General features: G+C 38.2%; 2 protein-coding genes and 1 pseudogene across 3 annotated transcripts in view; 1 reads left to right on the top strand and 2 right to left on the bottom strand.

The window, feature by feature from the left end:
* LRRN3 (leucine rich repeat neuronal 3) overlaps positions 1–6407 on the bottom strand; it is a 35134-nt gene extending 28727 nt beyond the window's left edge. For both annotated transcript variants that reach the window (XM_032401753.1, XM_032401751.1), the window contains exon 1: positions 5801–6407. The gene's annotated coding sequence lies outside the window, so the exon portion shown is untranslated. The remainder of the gene's footprint in view (positions 1–5800) is intronic.
* The window catches only part of IMMP2L (inner mitochondrial membrane peptidase subunit 2), an 877737-nt gene that overhangs the window by 454825 nt on the left and 410108 nt on the right, over positions 1–12804 (top strand). The window lies entirely within an intron of this gene.
* LOC116631189 lies at positions 10903–11022 on the bottom strand (annotated as a pseudogene).

Consider the following 12804-nt stretch of genomic DNA (forward strand, 5'->3'; position numbering starts at 1 on the left):
CAAAAACTAATGATGTAATGTATGGTGATTAACATAACATAATAAAAAAAAAAAAAAAAAATATAGCATTATTTAAGTCATTGTAAGTGTTGGGAGTCCTGAGCCTTCCTGATGGCCATTGCTTAGTCCATGGCACATTAGCAGGCTTGGTCCCAGGGGAGTATTCACTCATTGCATTCACCCGTTCCTGGACTCCCTGCATTGAACAAGTCAGGAAACAATGCCTCCTCTCTTACTCTTCAGGGAATTAAATCCCAGAGGTTTCAGGCCTCCAGAAATGGAAAGGGTTTCCTGTTGATGCTAGGCCCTTAATTGATTCAGTGGGTCTTTGGGGAGTCCGTGGGCCTTTTCAATACAGACATGGAAAAATATGGTAGAAAAAAATGTTTACATAGAGTAGCTGATTATTTGTGGAATGCTTCACTTTCTGGAGATAAAACTTTGTATGACAACCTTTTGTACATGAGTTTTAGGGATTTTCACCTATTCCAAGGACAATATTACTTTTGAAAGACAAGATTTCCCCTAGAGGGCTCTCAGAATAATGTGAATATACTTACTGGCATATTGAGGTCTTTGTATGTCATTATCTCCCCAAGACAGACTAACCAGGAAGGAGAAGCCAAAGTTGTTGCTTTTATGTTGACACTTTATCCATTAGTGATACATCAAGTGATTTTTGAGGACTTTGTTCATAATTTTCCAGCAACATGGAACTTGCCTGAATAACTTACTCATTCCATTTTATCCAGTTTTGAGACCTTTGCCAACTGTTTATCAAAGCGTTAATGCTGTTAGATAAACATACAGATGAGTGCGTAGAACAACACGCAATCTTTTTCTCCAAGAATAGATGTTGTGTTTTTCGTATTTAACTCGGTTATATCATTAGCTCTGATTTAAATTAAGAAGTACAGATTTTTATTTGTAAAAATCTGCCCACATAGAGTGGTATGGTGCAAAGGACATAGAACTTGGAAGGGTAAGTCTAGAGTGGGAGTTCAGAAAAATGAGAGTCTATGCTTCTAAAAGACTCACAAAGTGCCAGGTACTATGAGCAGTGCTGTACCCATCTTTGCAGTCAGAAGACCCTAACTTCTCCACGTTAGGTCCCTGCCTGTGGCAAATCTCTAACCTCACGGGACCTCATTCTCTAATCTTAAAGGAAGATGATAGCATCATACCTACCTCATTACCAAATTGTTGTGAGGAGCAAATGTCATTGTTGAGAAAGTGCTCTGTAAACAAACAATATCGCTCTAGACAAATATTCACAATTATTATGTTACTTTTTTATATCCTTTTTTACTCCCCCAAAGTTTTTGAGCCAGTTCATTACTATTATCCTAAGCAAAATTTGGAGAGCACATTTAGAAACCAAGAAAAATTTGCCAGAAAGAAAAAAAACAGGGCTGTGAAATGAAGGGGAGAAGTCATTACCTACAGAGTCTCACTCAAACTTTGGAAATGAAAAGTTAAGGCCGGATGGGGAGATGGAGAGAGGGAAGTAGGGATTGCTATCCTGAGAACGTCCTCACTGTTTTCCAGTGAGGTATGTACGCCAAGCATGGACCCTGAGAATGGACACTGGATTTAATGAGGCCACATGTAAATGCCTTAAAATATTACAGTGAAACCCAGTAAAAAAGGAGGTGGGGATTCTCTTCAAAATTCCTGGAAAAACTTCTAATGGATGACCAATAGTTGAATCTCTACAGCTGGAGGGTAGCAATAATGTTATCAAGATGTTTTAAAAACAAGGCAAAGCTCTTATTTTTATGACTCCTTACAAAACATAGTGGGCTATATCCAAAAGATGATCAGTTTGAAATATTTGGGTGTATATACTTAACACATGGTTATTGCTTCTAGCGTTGAATGCCTGCTTTTGCTTTTCAAGTACTTGAGTATCTGATAAACATTTCCTTAAATTTTGTGGGTTTTTTTGGGGCACATATCTATAAGCCTTTTTTCTTTAAAAAAAGTATTTGAAAGACTGAGTAGGTGGAGTTTTAATGGAGTGCTGGAGGGAGCACTCTAAAGGGATCTACTCTAGGCCTTGATAAAGAACTGTATGATTTGGACTAAAGATGTTAGACCCTTTGTGTCTCAGTTTCCTAACCTGTGAAATGAGCATATTAGACCATCTTCTAAAGGTCCTTTTTAATCCTAAAATTCTATTATTATATGAAAATACGTTTTCCTTCTCATTCTCTTATGCTGAAACTGTGTATGTGCACCTTAAAAAAAGAAAAAGCCCTCCCTTATCGTGGCCTAAGATAAATTAACATGATGGCAAGCAGTTATGTACAAACTTCCCAGTTATGGAAATATAGTGGATGGCTGGCTGGGTACCATATTTCTTCACAAAGATTTGAGATGAGCATTTTGTCTTTTTTTCTAACCCTGTATTTAATGACCTCTAAATAGCATCTACTGAGATCTTTTTCCACTCCTCCCATCATATTAAAGAAAACATTTTTATTTCTCCATTACTTTTTCTATCCTCTGGCACCACCTACTTTCTTTATATTAGAATTTGATTTGCTTCTACATTGCGGTCAGAGGAAGAATTGTAACCATGTCCTACTTCCCAGGTGTCGAAGCAGACATCACTTTATCAGAGGAGAGGCAGGGAGGAATTCACGGAGCTCTGTGCGGGACCTGTGTTCGGCGGCAACACACTGAAGCTTTCTGAAGTACTCACTGCCTGGCCAGTATCGGAGAGCTTTATCTTTGACAGCATGGACAAGCTGTGCTGATGTATTGCCCAGTGTTTACCTGCTTTATTTAGTTTCATGGGACTAAAGAGTGATAGATACGTAAGTGATTAAACCCTCGGAACCAGGTGGATGTGGAACATTTTAGTGGGCTGCAGAGGGATCCATTGTTTCTTCAGATTGGCTAGAGCTACATTATTTTGAATTATTCTTTGGGGGCATCCTTCCTGAGGCTAGAAGGAGGGACTCATTTTTTTAGTATGCTAGTAGCTTCCTCTTAATGATCTCCTTCAAATTCCCCAACAGATACCTCATCTGTGATCATCTTCAGGGGCTCCTAAGTAATAACATTTAACTTACGTAAGTGTTATTTTTTAAACTCAGGTTCCAGACATTTCTGATCAACTTAATTAGTTTGCAATGAATATCACCATGCCACATCACACAGAAATTTTGCACTAGAGAAAATTCAGAGTGGGGCGGGGGGAAGTAAAATACCAAGCCCATTTTGTAGCAAAAGAGAAAAAAGGAAGAAAAAAAAAGAAGCGATAGGTGTAAAAAAGAACAAAGAAATAATAAAATACAGTTAATGAATCCTAAGTTGATTACCTTTTTCATAGGTCCCTAAATTTCTGGCCTAGAAAGCAGATAACACTGTTTACGAAGCCATTAACAGCAACAACCACCACCAAAGAAAAAAATTCCACCTACTCATCAGCATTCTAACTCAGTGTGTTGCCTGTGACAAGCGACACTCTTGAAAAGATGATCCTTCGACGCTTGTCTTGCCAGAAAGCTATTTCTGGCATAGCTACATGACTGGGGAGACTACGGCTAAGTCTTCCAGGCATGTTCCTGTGTCCATCATCTGGCATTGGTAGATGCTGATCAGATCACCAAACTCACTGGCGCGCACGGGGTGACAACACTGGGGACGGGAATGATTGTATTTCTCAGACTCAAGTGGGCACAGTGTTGATCTGTGTAATCCACAAAATATGTATGTGAGCTTTACCAAGGTTAAAGCGTGACTCCACTGTTCTTAGGTATCACTGATTGCAATTTAAAAATAGGCTCTGTCAGATTTAAGTATGTGTGAGTTTGGTATGGAAAGTTTCCCTGGAAAAGGTCTAAGAAAAACTGAAATCAATACTGCAGTGTACATTATCGAGGAGTTTGCAATCGGGAGGCTGAATGTCTGCTTCAAGCTTTTCCTCTTAGGAGGTACATCAGAAATCTCAGATCTGTTCTGTGGCAAAAACAGCACTTGTAATGAATAGCAGGAAAGCAAAGAAAACGCCTTTTCCTCTTTGTAATAAATCATTTTTTTTTTCTATAGATTGCATGTGGCGTTTGAGGCGGAGTGAGCCGGGCTGCCAATACCGCGAGCTAATGCTTCAGCACCTTTGGTTTTCCTCTCTGAGCAGGAAACCTCTTCTTAAACTTGTTCATTTTACAAAGGGAAAATCAAAGCCAGTGGCATGTTGCCAGAGCTGTTTTATTGTCATCATTTACAAAGGTCACTGGAATTAATTGACTTCTTACATATTGTAAAGTGACTCATATTTTGACACATTTATGGGAAAGTGTCAGGATCTAAGTGACTGGTTATTGTCTTTTGGTTTTGGCCCATATTATAAACTAGGAAACCAATAATAACTCTGAAATCACATTTGTAAGGGAAAAAAAAAAATACCGTGCGGTTGGAAAGAAGCAGACTCCATTAACTATTTGGTCAGTTAAACTAAAGGAAGGGAAGAGAGAGCTCCAGAAGACGAAATGCAAATACCAGGTTTGTTTTAATGTCTTTACAGGACCCATTAAAGGAGGCAGTGAATGTTTCCACGAACATCCTCAATTGATGTTGTCTGTTTGAAAGCATATTCTAAGTAGCTGGCTTCCTTTTACAAGACTGGAAGTATAAATTAACCCACACCGTGTTCCATGAATCATCGGTACATGGATGCTCATAGTTTACTGAGAGTAATTCTGTCTCAAAGGTATTGCTTCTGAAACTAAAGAGAAATGTAGGATATGAGTAATATTTATAGTACCAGGGCAGGCACACTATTTTCCTAGGTAGATATTTTGAATCCTTACTTCTTGCCTTTCTCTTCTTCACACTATCCCCTTTTCACTAAATTTTAAGGAAGGTTCTACTCATATTCATAGCCTGCTCTCACTAAAATTAGAGGCATGGAAACAAGGACATATTGTTAAAAATAAATAAATTAGAGGCAAATTAAGCCACATAGCTCAATAACAGCAAAGGGAATATAGTAGTCGGTTTGAACAAAAATCTTCTGAAATAGCAAATGTACTTTAAAGCCACCCTGCTGTGATTCTGTTAATTACCAAAGAAGATGAGAACTCTCCTGGTTCATGGGATCCTTTTGCCTCGCGTGTGTTGGTTGCAGCTGCATTAGCAATCAGACATTTGCACTGTCCCTTCAGACCAGCGGGGGGGATGTTATTAAAGGGAAGTCATTTACCCCAATCCGTAAGATGTAGCCTGGCAGAAATTCAATAACTGTTTGTGATATGCTCATTCCGCCACTCTGCTTAATGGTTTTAGCTCTTGACATACAGCACCATTTGCCTTAATCTCCATCCGCTGGGTGAAAGGGAGAAAAATGCCCCATTTAGGGGGTTGGTTTCAAAATACAGAATGATGTGTGATCCGCTTTTCATTACAAATAATGTGAAGAAAAAAAAGAAAATTCCCCCTTCTCCTTCCTCTCCTCTCCACTCCCACTGTCCCCTTCTCCCCTCTCCCCCTCCTCTCTCTCCTCTCCCCAGCACTGCTTTTTCTCTCCCACTCACAGCCTCTGATGGGCGTTCAAGCTAGTAAAATGCATGTTGGAGAATCCCACAAACACAGCTAAGCATACCCAAAGCCAGAGGGCTTTTGCATTTGAATTTCTCCTCAAAAGTAAAATGGAAAGAAGAATGCTTTAGAATTCAGACAAGACGAAAACATCAACGGAGAATTTAGGTTTGGAAAAAAAAGAAAACAAACCAAGCATCAACTAAAGAAGAAATAGAGCATATTTAAATAGAAATGTATATTTTAAACTTACCTTGCCAAAGCAGTTTCTGTGATACCCCACCTTCCGTGTCCCTCTGTGCTGGCTTCCTCAGTTCTTCAGTTGCGATAATCACATGGTTGTGTTCTTGCCCGGGTGTAAATAGGTGCATGTGTGTGTGTAATAAAGTATACACAAACATGTACTATAGGTGGGCACACATGCGAGCGAGCTTATGTCTGTATTCTAAGATATAAAGGAAGGCAGGAGGCTGCAGCTAGGGCTCCTTCTTTTCTCCGGAACTCTTTCTCTCAGCCGGCAGGCTGAGGCTCTCAATCCAGTGAAGAGAGATCCTGGGAGCTGGCTTTCTTTCTCCTTGTTTCCATGGTGGTTAGTGGTGCATCGTTCACCCGATCAGTTGTCACACTGACATGGTGCTGCCTGCTCAGCGGTCATTAATAACTGAACACCCTCCGCTCCCCAGAGAGGAGCCAATCGCTTCGGATTGCCAAGATGTAGCACTCGCAGCTGCTCCCGTCTGGTTGGCTGAAACAACCTGTCTGTTCTATGACACTGCTGCTTAGGATACAAATAAATGAAACAGGCTTGCATATTTTCCTAGGTATCATTCCCTTCCTTCCTGCCTTCCTGCCTGCCTTTCATCCTTCCTTCCTTCCTTCCTCCCTTTCTCCTCTCCTTCCTTGCTTCCTTCCTTCCTTCCTCTTTTCCTCCCCCCCTTCCTTCATCCTTCCTCCATCCTTTCTTCCCCCCCCTTTTTTTTTGAGAGGAAAGAATTTTTGACAAGTTTTCCCATTTTTAGGTTATCATTCATCCAGAGAAATTGTGTTTTCTCTCTGAAAATAGCAGGGTGTGCTACAAATAAGGATTTCCCAAATATTAAAAACACCTGGGGGAGATGCAGCACCTCTGACTCTCTCTCTGTAAAGTTCACCAGTGGCTATATTATTTAAGAAGAGTAGCTTGAAACTGTTTGGAGTGGCATTTGGGTTTCTGTAGATTCTACTTAATTTAGTGTATGTGCTTACTGTTCAATAGCACTTTTTTTTTTTTTTTAAGCCATGAGATTTCTTATCTGGATTGACCACATTTTTAAAATAAAGCATGTATTTTTTTTCTCTGTAATTCACAACATTGGCATATGAGGGGGTGTTTCAAAAAATAAGTATTTCCAATTATATTCATTTCTTTATAGCTGATGCAATTAATCTGACAGCCACAGATGAATGGATACATGTGTCAAGGTGTTTGTGTGGGTATTTCTCTGTGTGTGTATTTAGGAGGTATGTTTTACTACTTTTGGGGAAGTATTTCAACTCTAATAAATTAAATCCTCGAGAAAATTATTTCCCTTTATTCTTAGACTTACAAATTCTGAATGTATATTTACCAGAAAAATGTGCTATACATACCACATATGTAAAACACGTATCCAGTTATCAGACATTGAAAAAAGAAACACAGGAAAGTATAGCAGTGTATATTTCTGAAAGAACACCTAGGAGTAAATAGACAGCAATTTTAAAAATGCATGTTTTACAACCTTAATTAGTATACTAGAGGAACATCTTGTTGAGAAGAGTGGAACATGAGGATTAATTTATCAACAGGTCAAAAACAGGCTAAATTCATGGCTCCAAGCCCTGGTTTTGAGAGACTACCCTCTAGTGGAGTAAAAAAAAATGACATTTTCATGTTAATAGATCTAGTTGGGCGGGGGAAGCTTCACATCTGATTGTTCCTTAAGTGTTTATTGAAATGACATAGACCAATAGTTTTAAGTTATTATAATCATAATACCAGGAAATTTATAAAGACATTAGCTTTGTTTCTAACCACTAAACATTCCCGCTCTGTAGGTTTTTTTTTTTTTAAAGTTCTCAAGTGCTTTATTTTTTCCTTCTCTAAAAATTTATTCAAATGGTTGCTAGTCTTTTGAATAAAAATGAGTTCGAGACAAAGGTAGTTTCTTGCTTAACCTACTAACACTCATTTCAGAAAGTGTATTATAAGGCTTTATTCTTTACTAGGTATTGTGGCATTTGCTCTGTAAATGTTGCTGTGCGAATGGTAGGGATTATGGTCAAGTGTTGGGGATGCTGAGACGGAGTGTGTCTACATATAGTTTAGTGTACTTGTAATAATAGTAATAATCATCCTCAGTATGCTTCCCTCGATTTTACTCTCTCCAGCTTTAATTCCTTATGTATTCCATGTCATTTCAACATCTGCAGGATTACATTTCCACGTATTGGAAGAATTATGATAAAATTGTGATAATTATTTGAGAAAGGAACTTTCGTTTTATATTCTTGGTTCCTTAAGAATTTCATTTTGGTTGATTGGTATTGGCTGTATAATTGACAAATTCAGTAATCAAACCAATTATAATGTACTTCCATAATGAAAGTAAGTGGTGATAATCAGATACATGATTAAACCACTTTCTTGGTTTATAAATGAAACCAGCAATCATACCTAATATTTTAAATTTCAGTCTCTTTAAGAAATGAAAGAAAAATCCAAGTTTTAATTTAGTGAAATTTGAATATTTTTAAATGCTACCTTATGCTATATCATAGGAAATTGTTTTCACTCATTGTTTAGCTTTTCTTCGGCATATGGGGATGAGATTGCTTTTTTTGCAATTGTCCTTTTGCTGTAGGCACATGATAAATTCAAAAGATTTCATTTTTATCAGTTTCATATCATGGAACATTAGAAGTGAGATTGTAATGTGAGAGCGAAAAATAACTCTGGCTTTGTATGAAAAGGGTGAAGAGTTTGTTCTTTGGCTGTAGTTTTCTTCTTGCTGCAAGAGCATGAGCAGCTTCCTCTAGAATCAGTATATGTTCAGGTGATTGTCAGTTACCAGCCGTTTACTGGAAATATGAAAGGTAGCTCTCCAAAAAGACATGTTAAAAACTTACTTAGGTATCACATCTTTATAATGAAGTGCCATATAAAAACATTAAACCGTGACTGAGTAAGGATTTCAGCGATTTTGAATTAGTACGATTGTGAATAGTCATCAAATGAGAACCATGGACTCTTTAGACTCCAATACCCTGAGTCCCAAGAGGTCAAGCAACTTGTCTAAGTGCACACAGATGGCCAGAGAGAGCAATAATGGACCCTACCATCTACGGGATAATTGATAAATCTCCACTTTTTCTTCTTTTCCCATCTCCATTTTTTCCTTTTTTTCTTTTCTTTCTCAAGTTTTTGCCTTTACAACCCACTAAAACTTCAGAGCAGTTTCACATTCCAAATATACTGTATCATGTGGATGTGGATGTCAGCTGCCTCGCAGTAAACATCTACAGGGTTTCCTGAAGGAGTATTCAGTTCTAATGAAAATGTATTGCAATGATTTTAAAACATAAATGAATCATTACAGCCCTTATATTATGTTGAAAAAGTTCTGCCTTCATCATCAAATAAACGATAGGGGCACAATTAAGTATTTATTTGTTGATTTAATGGTTGAAGTTCGGGCGCCTGGGTGGGTCAGTTGGTTAAGCGACTGCCTTCGGCTCAGGTCATGATCCTGGAGTCCCAGGATCAAGTCCCGCATTGGGCTCCCTGCTCGGCAGGGAGTCTGCTTCTCCCTCTGACCCTCCCCCCTCTCATGCTCACGCTCTCTCATTCTCTCTTTCAAATAAATAAATAAAATCTTTTAAAAAAAAATGGTTGAAGTTCCTATTAATTTGTGAAGGTTTCTTGTTTCACGGAATCCTGGGCATTGCTTTCCTGTTCACTTTCGTTGGAGGAGTGGTCTGGGTAGAGGGTCAGAGTGCCCTTTCTGGGAACAGGCTACCTGGGTTTGAGAGCTTACCTTGCCACTTCCTCACTTTGTGACCCTGAACAAGAACTTAACATCTCTGTATCTCAGTTTCTTCCTAGGAATGTTACGAGGATTAATGTAGTTAATTGGGCAAAAGCTTAGGAAAGTACTTGGGATATAGTAAGCTTGAATGGATGTTTGCCTCGCCATTATGGCTATTGTCACTGTTGTCATTGTAATTACCATCATCATCATCCGTTCCAGTTCTCTGCTTTGTTTGGAATGTCCCTTCTACCTTCCACTCAGGCCCCTACCTGTACCTGGTCCTAAATAAGTGAGCTCAGTGCAGATGCTACTTCCCCTGTGAAGTCTTTTCTGGCCCCCTAACAAGATATGATCTCTCATTAGACCCACAATCGCAATCTTTATCCCGCCCCCCACCATTTATCACTTTTTAAAATGTATTACAATTGTTTCTATAATTTGGCCCATTTCCCTTTTTAGTTTATAGAGTCTCCTGGAAGAGGTCTATATTTTATTCATCTTTAAGCTCCATAGCTTACATAAACATAGAGAAAACAATGTTTGTTGAATACTAACTGTGTATGTTTTAAAAGTTATTGAATTTCCACAACATAAAATAGATATTTTATCCCCATTTGACAGTGTAGAAACATTGGCTCAGAGAAGTTAGGTTTCTTGCCCAGTGTACCAAAACTGTGAAATAATGGGGTAAAAATTTGAACTCAGTTCTGTCTGCCCACAGAGCCAAGGCTCTTTTACACTACAAGCCACTCAATATTCATTTGTAAAATAAATGAATGCTTGATCGATGACTGAGCCAACCAATTCAATACAGTCAGCAACAAGGGATGCTAAAAATAAAATACTATTTTTAGTATTGAATTATATATAATATAATCAATATATAAAATATATTTATATTATATTACATTATATATAATAATATATAATTAGTATAGAATTGAAAGGAATGAATTTTTGCACTAGGCAGTGGATGCTTTTATAAAGTTATGGTTGTTCAGTGTTAGTGAAAGAATTTGCTGGCTCTGTTTGAGAAACAGAGCTCTGAAGAAAGGCAGTGTCTGGTTGGAAAGGGAGTTGGTATGCTCAGAAAGCTAAATAACTATGCATGGGCCCCTGATGAGGAGGGGCTGACATTGTACTGAGAAGATCTTCAGTGACATGGTCCTTTGTAGTCTAATTCTGATAGCACATTAGCTCTTAATTAAGTTAGAAGCATGATGTAAGGGGAGTGGCATTGGCTGTTTGTTAGAATGTTGAACAAAAGCACGTTGGATCAGAGAGTTCTCATTTTTTTTTTTTTTCAAAAGGGTTTTAGAAAGTAGAATTGGAAACAAAAATGATCCCCATTCAACTATGGCTCTTATTTTTAAACTGATAAGAACAGATACTACACTTGATCTTAGCCAAAAGGCTGAGAAGCGATTTGTGGCTCTTATTTTTTATTATGACTTTCTTCTTATGGTAAAATATATAATGTAACATTAACCATTTTAACAGTTTTTAAGCTCATAGTTCAGGGGCACAAGTACATTCACATGGTTGTACAACCACAGTATGGCTTTTTGTGAACATTTAGAATCAGAGATCCACAGAATATCAGAACTGGAGAAGAAGGAGATCTTTACGTGCTAAAATATGCAAATTCGACTATCAGAATTTAGCAAACATAAGAAGAAACAAAGATTGATGGGGGCGGGGTTGTAAGAGAGAAAAATAAAGCAGGCATGTCCTCCCTCTGTGACAAGTGTGATAAGTAGAAATGTGCTGCTCCCGCAGGGACCCTGTTCCCTTTCTCCTCTCCCAGGATGGCATCTCTCCATGCCTAGGCCGATTAGGGAGTTAAGATTTATATTTTGCTGTAACCCAGCATATAGGTCTTATTTTTTAATGAGGGATAGAACTCCACTTGAAGAACAAAAGTAATTTTATCACTCAAGGAAAGTCACCACCAGGAATGAGAAAGATGTCAGAAATCAAGGAGATAAATCTCTGTATCTTCTTCAGACTTCTTTCTCCCTCTCTTTCCTTCTTTGCTCTGTAGATCCAAACTGTGTCTTATCTTGGCTTCTCTCTGTGCGTCTCTTTAATCTTTTCTTTCGGAGGATTGAATATTACTTCTTCTCTAGCCATGTAAACAATTAGTGAAATAAAACAGTGAAATCATTTTTTTTTTAAATATAGCAGGTAGGTAAATAGATAGGTAGACAGTTTGTAAGTCACACGGAAATAACTGAAAAGAACAGAAATAACTGAAAAGAAATACATCAAAAAAGGAAATAAACCCCTAGCAGTAGTTATCTTTGATAAGATAATAGGTGGTTTTATTTTTTTATATTTCTCAAATGTTCCACAGTAAGTACATAGTATTTTTATAATCAGAAATAATAGCTATTACTTAAAACATAAGATACGAATTTCTTTTGAGGTAGAACTTTACTCTTCAACTGAAGCTGACTTGTTTGGTAAAATCTCGGACCTTTTTAACTTAGCATTCAGTTCTTCCACAACATAATAATTAAGATAGCGGCAGTAATAGTAGACAACATTTATTGAGCACTCCTTTTGTGCCAGGTGGTTTGTTAGGAGTTTTTCTTGAATTGTCTCATTCAGTGCTCCCTATTAAAGTACTAGCTCTTAGTTTCATTTTGCACATCAGAAAACTGAGGGCTGAGTGTGCAAAAACTCATGGAGTTGCTCATTGGTAGAGTCAGCAATCAAACCAAAGCGTTTCTGACTCCAAGGCTGAAACTCACAGCTCCTCTGCTCCATCAGCTGATATGTCTCCATACATATCAGTGGTTATTCTCTCTCTCCCTAACTCCAGCGCATCCCCTTCCTCAGCACAGCACAGGGCTGATCATTTCCGGAATGTATCTTGTACGTTGCATTCTTAGCTCTCTGTTTTTTCTGTGAACGGGCCAGGTCTATAAGGCTTCTGCTCCAAGATCTCATCCTTTTTTTTTTTTTTTTAATTTTATTATGTTATGTTAATCACCATACATTACATCATTAGTTTTTGATGTAGTGTTCCATGATTCATTGTTTGTGTATAACACCCAATGCTCCATTCAATACGTGCCCTCTTTAATACCCATCACTGGGCTCACCCATCTCCCCACCCCCCTCCCCTCTAGAACCCTCAGTTTGTTTCTCAGAGTCCATCGTCTCTCATGGTTCTTCTCCCCCTCTGATTTCCCCCCCTTCA

The sequence above is a fragment of the Phoca vitulina genome, unplaced genomic scaffold (genome assembly GCF_004348235.1).
Source record: "Phoca vitulina isolate PV1807 unplaced genomic scaffold, GSC_HSeal_1.0 scaffold4, whole genome shotgun sequence".
NCBI lineage: Eukaryota > Metazoa > Chordata > Mammalia > Carnivora > Phocidae > Phoca > Phoca vitulina.